General features: G+C 37.1%; 1 protein-coding gene across 2 annotated transcripts in view; it reads left to right on the forward strand.

Annotated features, from left to right (window-relative positions):
* The window catches only part of UHRF2 (ubiquitin like with PHD and ring finger domains 2), a 95,487-nt gene that overhangs the window by 20,940 nt on the left and 61,395 nt on the right, over positions 1-13,152 (forward strand). The window lies entirely within an intron of this gene.

The raw sequence follows: 13,152 nt of genomic DNA on the forward strand, positions 1-13,152 counted from the left end.
TGAAATTGATTCTGAACTGGAGAGAGGGCATTAAGGGTGGGTTGTGGGTTTTTTCTGTTTGTTTGTTTGTTTCTGTAGTAAAAACAAATTCCAGAGCCTGCAATGTGTGGGTGGGAAACCCTGAGTCTGGAGGGATTTCTTATTTATGAACAGGTTTTGCATCACTTCATTTACTTGAGAAATTGGTCCAGATTTTTTTTTTTTTTTAGGTAACATCTGTTAAAGCATTAAGTTAACCTTCTAAACAAATAAAACTTTAAATGAGTTGAGGACTTTTATTTTTTGGTACTGAGATTAGTAAAAATACTGTAGTTTGTGCAATGTAAGATTAAGGTAGAAGGATGCAAAGTATATTCAGTATTAACTAAATGTAGATTTGCAAAATACGTTTTTAGAGCAGCTATTTCAACTTTAGTTATTTTAATATGTAACTATGAATCTGACTTACATAGAGCACTTTTTTGTTGCTGTTACTGGTAGCAGATACAACTTAATGCACTTTTTTAACTATGTTGAGTTCAGATTCTGTATCTGCAACTGTGTAAGTTTTCTACTTAAAATGTTAGAGAATTACAAAGATGGAAGTAGAAATGTAAATATTTCATTGAATTATGCAAGAGAGACATGAAAATAAGCTAGTCAACCAGTATGATCAAAATGAAAATATTTTCTCTTGAAATTACATGTCTATTGTGGTGTGATTTCAAAGAGCTGGCTTTAAGATTACCTGATTTTACAATACTGTGGATATATGTAAGTTAGCCATGGGCAAACATTTCTGAGAAACAGCATTTGTAACAGTTGCAGTGAAATTATGTTCCTTTTTTGTAAATATTGTTTTTCATGAGTTAAAAGTACAGAAGTAGAAAATGTTTCACAACAGGTCTGATTTTTCTTTGGCATATTCACACTAAAGAAAAAAGAATATTGACCTCTATTTATGTGTACTTCAGGATCTAGCTGTTCCCTTTCAGCAGGTGGAGACAGTCTTTTTACTCTTAGTATAAGATTATGTATAGCAGTTGTATATTCTTAGCCAACAAAATTAGGTTAGGCACAGAAACACAATGTTGCAAGGTAGACATTGAAGTCACGGTTGTTTAACTGATCGGTCTAAGCTATTGGAAGTTTGAGCTTTTGGAAAGAAAAACTATTGTAAGGCTTTCTGGAAAGTGAGACTTGTACATTTATCAGTGATTTGTTTTTTGATGAATGTTACTGACCTTTGGTACAAATCTTTCAATGTCTCACTTTTTTCTTTTAGTGTTACCTAACATGCATATTCATATGGCAGCTATGTGTGCACTCATACCACTTTGTTTTCATACATTAGTGTTTACTTCTGTGGTGTCTGTAGACCACACGTGTATCCTGCCACCTATATGCTTCATGTGGATAAATGGGGAGGTCATGGTGTGCTTTGCCACACAGTTGTTCTCTGCTCCAGAGATTGTTTCATCTAATTTTTCTCTTCACTCCTGTTCTTCAAGGTTCATATTTTACTGCTAGTACTATCTTCTTTTGGGTGTTTTGCTCTTTAGGTTTGGACTATGCATTTTGCTGCCAGATGTACTTGGCATTCTCTAGTCTGTCCTTGCTGTGTTGTTTTGGAGAAGCTCTTTTCCCTTTTATCTCCTAAAGAATCTCTGTGCCTGTTACATCTTTCCAGTTTGGAAAAAAATTCACCAAAAAGAAGGTTACAGCTGAGGGGTAGGTTACCTGTAGTGCATTGAATTGGTCTAGTTCAGCCCCTTGACTCTGATCCGAGGCTTCATTGTGATGAATAGTAAATATACTTTACTGTATCATGTGTTGTGGCAGACTTAGTCTGATACCCCCCACCCCCTCCAAAAAAAAAAAAAAGTTCAAGCAATGTCCTTTGCCGCCCATCCGTCCCGTCGTCCCCCCCCCCCCCCCGAACCAGTAATGCTAATAACGATGTTTATGTAGGAGATACTGGAATTCTGTGCAACCCCATCTCAGGACCAGGGCTTCCATCATCAAGGCCCAGTTCTTGCAACAAAGTCCTCTAGGGCAGGCCTGTCTCGCCTGACTGTCTCCAAAACCCACAGATCCATGTCTTGGCTCAGATGAAGGCCTGAAATTGTTCTTTCCTTTCTTTTTCTTAGCTGTCCCATGGGTATTCACACTGTATTCATAGATTCAGGACTGAGTTATGTGTTTGACACCATTTGTCTCAGAACGGTGTAGCTGAGAATTTCATCCAAAAGTAAAGCTTCACCTCAGCAATTTTCTCTTAGACTGTGTTTGTCAGGAAAGTTCACCTTTAGCCTTAATTGCCTTACTAATTTATACTGGAATGCACACCTCTACTTTGAAGTTTTTTCGGGGTGGTAAGAAAATCTGTCAAAGAGCATGAAGAACTAATTAAGAATTTTCATCCAAAATGTGTCCAGAAATTGTGGTGCGTTTACCCTCCCTCCACCAGTTTTAGTGAGGGATAATGCTGTCCTAGCCAGTGGTTCTACGTAGTCCTGTGGCTGTGCATCAAGGAGGCTGGGTCTGTACTGGCTTGCTTATATGTTCCACACCTGATTCTTTGAAAGTAGTTAGAACAGCATCAACAGATCTGATGTTCATCTGGCTTTTGGTTTTCTGGCTGGAAACATTTGACGGTTCCATCAAGTGAAGAATCCAATCAATCATTAATTCTTTCTCAAAAAGGTAACTTTTAGGTCACTATGTTCTCCTAAGAACTGCTGTTCTTAAAGGATGAAGCAGGACTTGTCCTTTCCTTAAGTGAGAAAGCTGTTTTTAGCAGTGGTGCTGCTAGATTTACATATCACAAGTCCTGTGCAAAACTTAAACACATTGTTTTGCATTTTTAGGCTTGGTAAAACCCACTTTCTTCTAATCCTTCATTTCATAAGAGTGTACCTCCTCTGAGGGGCTGAGTTTTCATTTGTTCCTCTCTTCTTTCCACTTCTTGTTTAAATAGTGTAGTTAAAGTGAATGTGAAGGGGGGGAAAATATGGCAGAGCTCTTCTAGCGAAGAGTATGATTAAGAGAAATGAACCTTTCTGGGCAAGAGCTTAGTTATGGCAATTTCGAAGGGGTAACTACCTTATGGCTAAAAAAGCTCTCCTACCAGCTGTGACTGCTACAGATAGGAGGTACTACATATCCCTCCTTGATTTGGTAGGGAACAGGGTAGCTGAGTTGTTTCTGTTATTGTGGTTTCCCTCCTCTTGTCCTGTCCCCCATCCCGCCCCCCCCCCAAGACTGCATGCCTAGCATTTAACTAAAATGCTGCAATAGTTATAAGGCCCACGTATTTCTGCAGACAGAAGGTTCTCCTTATAGAAAATATAGTGCCATTCGGAGGAACAGAACTTCTCCATTCCAGATTAAACTGGAGTCATAGTTCTTGATAAGCTCAAAGATTTAAAAGGCTTGTGGTGCTTGTTTAAGAGCCCTATCTTCATCAGTGAGGAAGAGACCAAAGTATCAGTTTTATCAATGCTGACCTTCAGTCAGTACCAGCTCTCTTGGCATCCAGTTGTGGCTATATAGCTTTTGCCTGATAGTTCATCTTCTGCATTCAGTTTCTGAATGCAGCCTTTTCCTGGAGGCAGCATTGTTTACGGGTGTGTTCCTATTTCTACCAGTGTCATCTTCCTCCCCTTCTGCCACTTTATTCACTGTATTTCCATTTCACCTTTGCATTTGTTGGTATCACAGAGCCGTTAAAGACTTTGAAGTCAAGGGTGTGCTATCAAGTTTCATACGCTGGTATCATACATTTATTTCTTCTGCTCCGAGCAACTGTCTTTTAATACAGAAGAAGAAGATGTGAACCTGTCTTGAACAGAAGAGAGCCGAATCCTTATTTGAGAAGACTCATGAGGAATCCAACACATGCTTAGATCCTAAAGTTAACTGAGATAACTGTAGGTAGAGTCTCCACCATAGCTTGCTTAAGAATCACTTCTAAATCGGGAGCAGGACACTTCAGTAGCTTAATGTGGCACCATAAGGACATGTCTTACAGTGCTGTGTCATATGAAAGTTTGCCCTTTCCTCTTAACTTACTCTATTTCATATTTGTTGCTTGTGTAGCACTGGATATAGTCTACTTAGTTTCAGGGAGACAGTTCTCTCACTCTGTGAGTATTAGCTTCTTGATGGTTAGCTCTTCCTGAAGTAGTGGAAAGACTTACTGATTTACAGGCAAATGCTGTGTTTTCCTTCCTTTTCCTGTTTAAGTCATTTGTAATGAAGGCCTTCCATTTAAGAAGGCTCTCAACGGTAGTTGCAGGAAGGCTGGACGTTTCTGCAGCCTGAGAAATGTCAGTATGCCTACCTATATGCAAGTAGAGATTTAGCATGGCTCAAGGTGTAGGTAACTTTTTTCAGGGCCATCGTGTTTGGCTGATGATATCCCTTTCAGGTTTTATATCAATCAACAGAGAAGTTTAAATTAACTTCTAATTAACTATCCTAATTGAGGTAATATCTGCATGATGTGTCATAAAGTACATAAAGTGGGTATTTATTCTAGGGAACCAGGTACTTTAGCAAGAGGTATCATGTATTTACTTCATGCTTATTACGAGCTGTGGAGTGATGCCCTCTGAACTCTTTCAGATCTGGAAGCAGTCTTGAGGTCTCTTTGTTTCTCAGTCCAGGAGATTATAGTCAAGTCTGTCTGTTCCGTGTAGGATGTGTGTTGGATGTTTTATGATCCATAAGAATTTACATGGATGTCTTTTCTTTGATGCTGTGAAGAGCCTTTCTGAAAAGCAGTGAGGTAGGATGTGCTGTAATTGAGTTACATGCCCAGCCTGATTCTGGCAGTTTAGATAGCCAGATGGCCATTACTATTATTAGTGAGGACTCCAAAAGCTTTACCAAGTTTCTGGATCTGTGCAGGCAGAAGTTAGAGTATTTCTAACAGTAGATTTATTAAGGGTAGATTTCCCCCCCCCCCAGTTCTTAATGTTCCCTTTTACTAAAATAGACTTTGTCATTGTTGGTGAACAGGAAGACTTTAACCTGATGGACTTAAGTTTCCAAGTACATTAGGGTTCTTGTTGTCCATTAGTGTCCCTCTTCAAAGAGAAGATCTTTGGTTGATACTTCTGTTTGTCTGATGCATCTTGAGGATTATTACGTTAGTCCGTGCTTCCATATCAGTACATCTTTCAGTGGGTTTCCCAGGCTTCTCTCCTTGCACTTTACTAAAGTTAACATTTCTTCTGTGTTTGTTGAGAATGCTGCCATCTCTGGGGGATCCTAATCATTAATGGAGTAGAAAACTGATAGTTGTTAACTTTCAGAGCCTATGCCAACCAGCTTGCTACTCTGTTCTTCAGCAGGATGACTTTCATGATTTCTCTCACTTCCACAGGGAGAATGACAGCCTGCATGTGGGTTTCAGTTTTTTGTGGTGTTTTGTTTTTTGTTTTTTTTTTAATATATAGTACAAGATTTCTTTTGGGACCTAGTCTAGGTTTTGACTTAAACTAAGATTCAACCTGCTTCTGATGTTGGTTAGTAAACTAGTTTTCCTATATTATTCTTAAATTGCGTATGTTTTCGTAAGTTGGATAGAATAGGCATCGTCCAACTTGCTTGGGACCAATTACTTCAGATGGTCCCTATGTCTCTTTGTGCTGCTAGCTGGAAGATCAAAGGATGCAGTGATCTTAGAGATGGTCTTGGTGGATGCTGGTAATTTGAAAATCTGTTGCAAGACTGCTGAGGCAGAGCTTAAGGTACAATATACTTTTAACTCTGACATTATTAAAGAATGCCACCATTCTGGATATCTGTAGAATATTAGTACTGGCTATTACATGTGTTTAGAAACGATACTGTCATTGGATGTGATCCTACAGTAATTACTCTGTAACGGAGAAATCGGAAACGCACTCTGTCTAAACTGTGGGTATGGGGAGCTACTGACTGTGCCTACGGACTGATGTGTAGGTAGTTAGGAGGGGTACTTTAGAGCAACTAGTATTTCTGAAGTATCGTTTGCATGTGTGCGTTCATTATTTATTTATCCTGGAGTCTGTATGCTGTTAGGGTTTTGAAGTTGAGTAGAACCAACAGCTGTTTCGGGCAGACAAAACGGTCAGCTTTGAACGGGTCAACTTTGTTACACATGGCCTGGCAAAGCAGGCATGATCATGAATGTGGCTTTCCTAGGGTGACACTCTCATTTGCACTCTGGGTATGCAGACCCTTGTTTCTTGTAGAGAACTCAGTTATGTAGTTGCTGCTGGTGATGCATTCGTGTGGACCTGTACCAAAAATACAGGGTGGGAGGAATGGGAAGAGGAGAATATGTGCAGATCCATGCCTGTTACAGAGGCAATTTTGATTACAGGATAAACCTGAGTAATGCATTTCTAAGAAATAAAATTACTGATGGGTAGTCCATTTCATTCTTCAGCATGAAGAATTAAGAACAGTGTTAATTTTCCTCAGTATCTAGTAAGGCATCTGTTCTTACTGGTTCTGTCCTTAACTTCCTGTTGCATCTAAATAAAGAGCTTGTGTTGATGTACTATATATGCTTTTATCAAATATTATTACTAATTAGGACCTGTAGTCCTCAAGAATAAATTCACTTACTGTTGTGCTAAACTTCACAGAACCATTTAACAAAAAGACATTCCTTACCCCAAAGAGATTACAGCCTGCTTTGAAGATAAAGGGATGTAAGAATATGCCATTACCATTCCTGTAAGCCTCAGTCAGTATGTCTCATTAGCCAGTTAGTCTTCCATAAGCTGTGTAAAACGTCAAAAATTATTGTGGAAAATACCAGAGTAATTTTAGACGCTCTGATCATAAATGGAGTCCAGGAAAAGATTAGTGTATCTGGTAGCTTGTAATAAAAGGGGACTGATCTCAGTGATCCGGGACACCTGTTGGACTCGTGTTCCTAAGTCTAAATTGAACTAATTCAGTTGTATCAGTCTGTCAGTGGTAGCTTTCATTTTGAGATAGAACGTTTGCTGTTAAACACTACTAAAATGCGTTGACCCATCAATTCAATACTCCTGTATTTTCATTTTTGTTTCTGCTTCTGCCTGAGAAGCATTTGTAAGATTGGCTATCTTTTTTACCATTTTAAGTTTATTTGCTTCTGCTTCTGAAGTGTTTGAGTCACGTTAGGGGCATAGGTGCCTCATGCTAGCTGAAAGAGATACAAAAATAGGAACTTGGGCAACAAACTTTATTTGGACAGATGGGGAATAGTGCAAGACGAAAAAGCAGTTTAGGAGGAAAAAAGTTGGGAGGGATCCTACTTGAAATTTATTCCTGTATTATTTCATGTTGTAGGATCTTTGAAAAGCCTTTAAGTGCAGGAGAAGAAGGTCTTGAAGTACAAGGGGAGTTCTCATTGTCAAGAAGATTACTTTTTTTTATTTAAACCTTTTTCTTACACATCTATTCTATTTATTCAGGACTAATCAGGGTTGCAGACAGTAAGAGAAGTTCACCTTGAAAGTGGTGTGAGGAGAAACAGTTCCCAATGAAGGCTAAAGGTACTACTGATAATCCTTTTTATAAAGGGAGGAGACAAAATTAAAAAAACTGTAAGGCATTTTGTTTGAAAGACTGTGATAGCCTAGCCCTCTAAAATGCTCTGTCCTTCTGTAGCCATTATCCTGACTAAAAGTCTTGCCTATTTCAGGTGAGTTTAATTTGTTATTTGTAGTCCAGACTGTCATTAACCTTTGAAAAATAATGTATTTATGCACAATTCTGCATTTTCTTTAAAGTGTGTGTATACAAACACATATATTAAGAAAATTAGGATTTCACTGTGTTGTCATAGAGGTCAAAAATTTTAGTCATTCTGTGTGCTGTGTAAGTAACATGCAAGACACAGGTTGATAGTTGGAAAGCACAGAACATTTCGAGGAAGTGAGAAGAAAAGTTCTAAGTACTACCTGGTCAAGAAAAATAGTAACTTTCTCCTTGGAAGTGTCTCCTTAGCTGAAGAGTTCGTCAAGAGGATAACAGTCTTAAACTTGCTATTTCTTTCTCAAGGAATGGTTTGAAGATTAGACTTGGTTAACAGGTATATTTTTCAGAATATTCTTAATGTGAAATGTTCAAATAAAGGTAGTAGGCTGGGATTTAATAGAATGTACCTGAGAATTCACACAGGTGGCATTGTTGATAAATTGGTTTTGGAGACCAAAAGACATTATGGGCCATTGTCAGATGAGGTGACCACTGCTTCTTCCTCTTACCTTACTTCCCAACTATGTACATCTGATAGTTAAGTTGCATTGAATTTGGTGGTTGTGTGGCTGTACAGTGAAGTGTTCTTGATTCCTTATATATCTAAAAACTAATGTTCACTAAGTGAATATTAGTGGTTTTTATGTCACTGATCCAGTCAAATGAATTGCTCAGTGGCTGCACAGTGGGGGCAGAACAAGGGAAAGAATCACTGCTTCTTTGAGAGGTAGCTGCTTTGAACGGTATTAGTGGAAGTGTGTGATGCAAACAGTTCTGTTTTGTCTTCTGTGAAGAAATGCCAAAATACATCCCCTTGCACACAATGTATTTCTCAAATACCCCTTGTAAACATGTTTAATTGAAATATTTGACTTTTTTCTTATACATGTTAAGCACAAGAAATAGTGCATATCAGGAAGGTGTTAGCTGTCAAATTCCTGGCAGTAGTCCCAACAGCTGAAGTGAGGAGACTGGGGAGTGATTTCTTTTGAAGGATACTAAGTCAATGGCTAGAAATACGAAGAAATGTGAGCTACAGACCATAGCTTCATTATGGTACCTGTTATCTTCGGTTCATGTTGGCCACTTCAGAATTTCAGAAGAGGAAGAGGAACGAGAGCTGATCATTTGCCCAGTAGAATCTTCTCTTAAGACAATCTTTTTCTAAGGGAAACAAATGTTTTCTTTGACCTTCTTTCAGTAACAAACTTTTTTTATAATTGGTCTGAATGACTACTTGGAGCACCTCTCCTAGCTGCATAATTTTGTTTTCTAGTTTCTAATATCAGTGATTAGTTTGTTTACTTGTTCAAAACTTTCTCTCATACAGATTATTAGACAATGCTAAAACAATAGGAGACCTGGTATGTCACATATAACTCTTAATTCTTTATGTCCTCATTAGGAAGAGAGTGCCAGTACAATGTGGCTGTCTAGGCATATTAGTTCAAACTTAAAAGTATTTTGGGGGAGTATGCTGCACACTACTGTTCTTAATTTCAATAAATTGATTCCTTGTAAGATTCCTTGTCCCATTTGCAGTGGATTTCCTGACTGCATAATCTGTGTTTTATAATCTCAGAGTGTTTGCATGTATTAGTCTTCAGGGTTTTGACAACTGACATTAACTGTAAGGCTTTGATTTCTAAGGATGTAGACACTTTCTGCAAACTGAAAAGGAAATAGTTTGAGGAGAAAATCCAGGTGTTTCTTGTGCCTCTTTAGAAAGCATATGAAATGAAGGGAGGGAAGCTTTGCTGTCCTAGTAGTTGTTTGAGAGAATAACTGAAATGTCAACAGTTAAACTTTGGTTTTTTTCCCCTTTAAAACTGATACTTGGCTGAAAAAAAAGGTGTGAGCAGTGAGAATATGACTGAACTCTTTCTATTTCTTATTTATTTTTCTTTAATTATCTGTGTTTTCCTTGCACAGTCACAGGGTTGGACACCTGAGGAAAGGTTTTTTCAAAAAATAAGTCTTTCAGTAATTGTGTGACTTGTTATCCTGTGTGCTAGCTAGTGAAGTAGACCTGTTTTTCATTATGTATTTTCTTCACAGTATTTAGACTCATCATACAACAGTTTTGTATTAAAAATTCAACCTTATAAGTATTTCTTGCAGCTTCTGAACTTCTGTTTTGATACTCTGTTTCCAGTTTGTCTTCTTTCAGAGTATCCATGTTGTCCACATAGTGCAATGGTGTAAGTCTAGAAGTTAATTTTTTCTTAACACTCAGAACTAAAATAATTAGGAAAGTAAGCTGTTTCTCTTCAGGCTATTAATATGGTTTCTCAGTGTTCAAGCTGCTTAATTCTGTAATTATTAGTTGTTAGGTAAGGTTTTCAAGATCTTGTTTATGTTCCATGTGACTAATTTTTATCTTTACTGATACTCATTTTTCCTTCCAGTCTGTCTTTTGAAATATGTTACTTTTTTCTTGTAATAGCAAATTATCAGACCTGCTGGTTGTCTTTTGGAAGTACAGACAGACAGCTTTATTATCCCAGTGATTTTTTTTTTTCCCCGTCATTCGTAATTGTGAGTTAGATGCTCTTCCAGTATAGTGTCATTCGCTTTATCAAAATACTACACCAAAATTATGTTCATTATTTCCTCAGGTAGCAAATTGTCGGGGATTGGTGGTGTGAATGTAGTTTTTATTCAGGTTTACCTTCTTAATCAGATTTACCTCCTCTATGAGTTCATTCCTTTTTCTTTCTTTTGTTTGTGCCCTTCCATTCCTTCATTTCTGGATGTATATTGAATGACTCTTTTTGGAGTTTGTTGATTGGGAAGATAAATTACACTTTCATTCCATTTATGTTGGAAAATAACAATTTAAGAAACTGCACATCTGCACTAACATTCCTTACCATATTAGTATGGGGAGGGGATGGGGAAGTGTTGAGTTTTGTATCAAGAATTTTATCTTTCCAGTTCCAGTTGTTCTGGTAACAACTGTGAAAAGTGTTAAAGGATATGTTGCAAGTTCTCAGTAAATTGAACAGACTTGTGTATATTCTGACATAGAGCTGATATGTTTTTTTAGCATTTTAGGAACGAACAGATGCTGACCATAGCCAAGAAACACTGCAATTTTTACTTCATGAGTAATTCTTTGCTATGGTAACTGTCTACACAGATAGGAAATCTTAAGAAATCCTTGCTATGCTAGTGTTAGTATTTACAGTTAGAAATATTACAGGGAAAAATTAAATTACAGGGAAATACAGCTTAACAATGAACGTGAGACTTCTTATGGATGGTATTCTTTAAACTGTTATGAGTATGCTTACTGTTACGATGTCTGCTTTTTTCTATATTAGGTGCCAAGTGTCATGAAAAACATGGAAAACCAAGAAAATGTCTACAATTGTTTTAAGTTTAAAGGTTGAATTGTGTCATATACTCTTCATTTCAACTGTACCAAACTTACGCTAGTCTAATTAGAACACTGCTGTGAAAATGTTTCTGTTTTCTCTTGAGGGTCATCTTAGGATTTTAAAAGTAACTCAATAAATAAGAAGACACTTTCAGTAAACATTCATGTCTAACAGTAGTCCTTTATTATAGCTTGCCGGAATGGGTTTTTAGCTTCATTCTTGAGGCTTGTTAAAAGATTGTATTTGTTCTTTTTATGTTTTCGTTTATCTACACAAGTCCACATATTCCCATTTTGTGATACTATATTTAAGTATTACTCTTGCATATTTAAGAGATTAGATTTTAAGTTAATGCGGGATTTTTATAAATAACATGTTAAACTTTGGGAAAACTAACATGGAGGTAGTAGCATTTTGTAATGTGTGTGTGTTTTTTCCCTACTTACTCAGGTAGATTGTGGCGTTAGATACATTTGAGGGCACAAGTTTACTGTGGAAGTACTGTTTACTTATTATTTAGTATACTGAGGAATAGTGGTACTGTGCTTAACATATATAGTGTGACTCTGATTTTGAGCCTAACTCAAAAGCTTGTGACAAATGCTGTTTCTGCTGTTCTGCCTGGGGTGTCAGTTACGGACAAATGTGGGTGGTTAAATATCTGCTAGCATTCACCGATGTCCATAAAAGCATATTTCTATGTGTGAAGGCACAGCAGCAAAACATTCAATGTCTGGATGCAAAAGAAAGGTGAATTCTGACATGGGAAATCTCACCTATTTGTAAGCTATCTTTTTTTCTTCCAAAGTTTCTGAGCTTAAGTTTCTGACCAGCCAATAAGAGGAAAAATTCACTCAGTGAAGCGTCTGCCTTCCTTTTCTTTCTTTGGAAAGCAGTTAGTTTCTTTCTGTCTGTAAAGTGGGACTTTGAGGGTGTCTTTTGGTAAGTGATCTTGTTCTAGTCGTGCTGATAAGCAATCTTCTTTGTTTGGGTTCTTTCATCAGATACTTCCAAGAACAGACGTGGAGTCATTGTAACAATGACAATCTTTGAAGTTCCTCAGCAGTACAGTAGGAAAGATTTTGTTCTGAGTTGTATAGGGGTGGGAAAAATGACCCAAATCTGAATTTTGGGAAAAAATATTTCTTAGTTATTAAGTAAAAAATATATTTGTCCAAAGGTCTCCCAGGAAAAACAGAACCCAAAGGGGTTTTAGTTTTAGAATAGATTTTTCAGATCAAAGTTAAGTTTCTATGAATGTGAACTGTTGTAAGTCACACTTTTTTTTTTTTTGATAGTGACACTGGAACTTTTTTAATGTGTATTGGTTATTTTTACAATCCCACTGGTCTCATACATACTTCTCACTTGATTATTTACTGTATACATAAATTATGTCTATTTTTTATCTATCTTCTTTAGTTTCCTAATGTTTAAGCCCTATTTTCATTTCGGAGTTCAAGTAAACTGAGTCTTCATTTACTGTGTGCTACTTGCTGTCTTCTCCAAACTTTAGGAAGGGTTTATTTTAAGATGATTGGAGCTGCGGAGCAGCTCAAACATAGCTGTCTTAAGATTTCAGTAGCCTGTTGTACTATAACACAATGTCATTATTCAGGCACACAATAAAATAGACATTATCTCTGTAGTTGCTTTTTCCTTTGTCTTATTACCAATAGATGAATATGTCTTACGGTTTTTGTGGATATTACAGTTACAACGTTCGTAATTATTATAGTAGAATTGTATAATAGTTCTTTTAAGGGAAAGCTGCACAACATAAAGGTAAAACCACAAACGTTAACTTTGTAGTACACACTCAAATTGGAAACAAAACCAAGTAAAAAAACTTAGGAACTGTGGAGAGCTACATCATATGAGACTGTCAACTGGATAATGGCTCGATCCCAAGCACCTGTCTTTGTATGATATAATTCCTGTCATGCAGATTTATGTAATTAGGATCTGAAAATTTTTTTGGGGAAAAAACACTCTTTGGATTTAACTTTTGTAAGTAGTTAAGGATACGTTTTTTTCCTTG

Source organism: Aptenodytes patagonicus, chromosome Z, assembly GCF_965638725.1.
Source record: "Aptenodytes patagonicus chromosome Z, bAptPat1.pri.cur, whole genome shotgun sequence".
Taxonomy (NCBI): domain Eukaryota; kingdom Metazoa; phylum Chordata; class Aves; order Sphenisciformes; family Spheniscidae; genus Aptenodytes; species Aptenodytes patagonicus.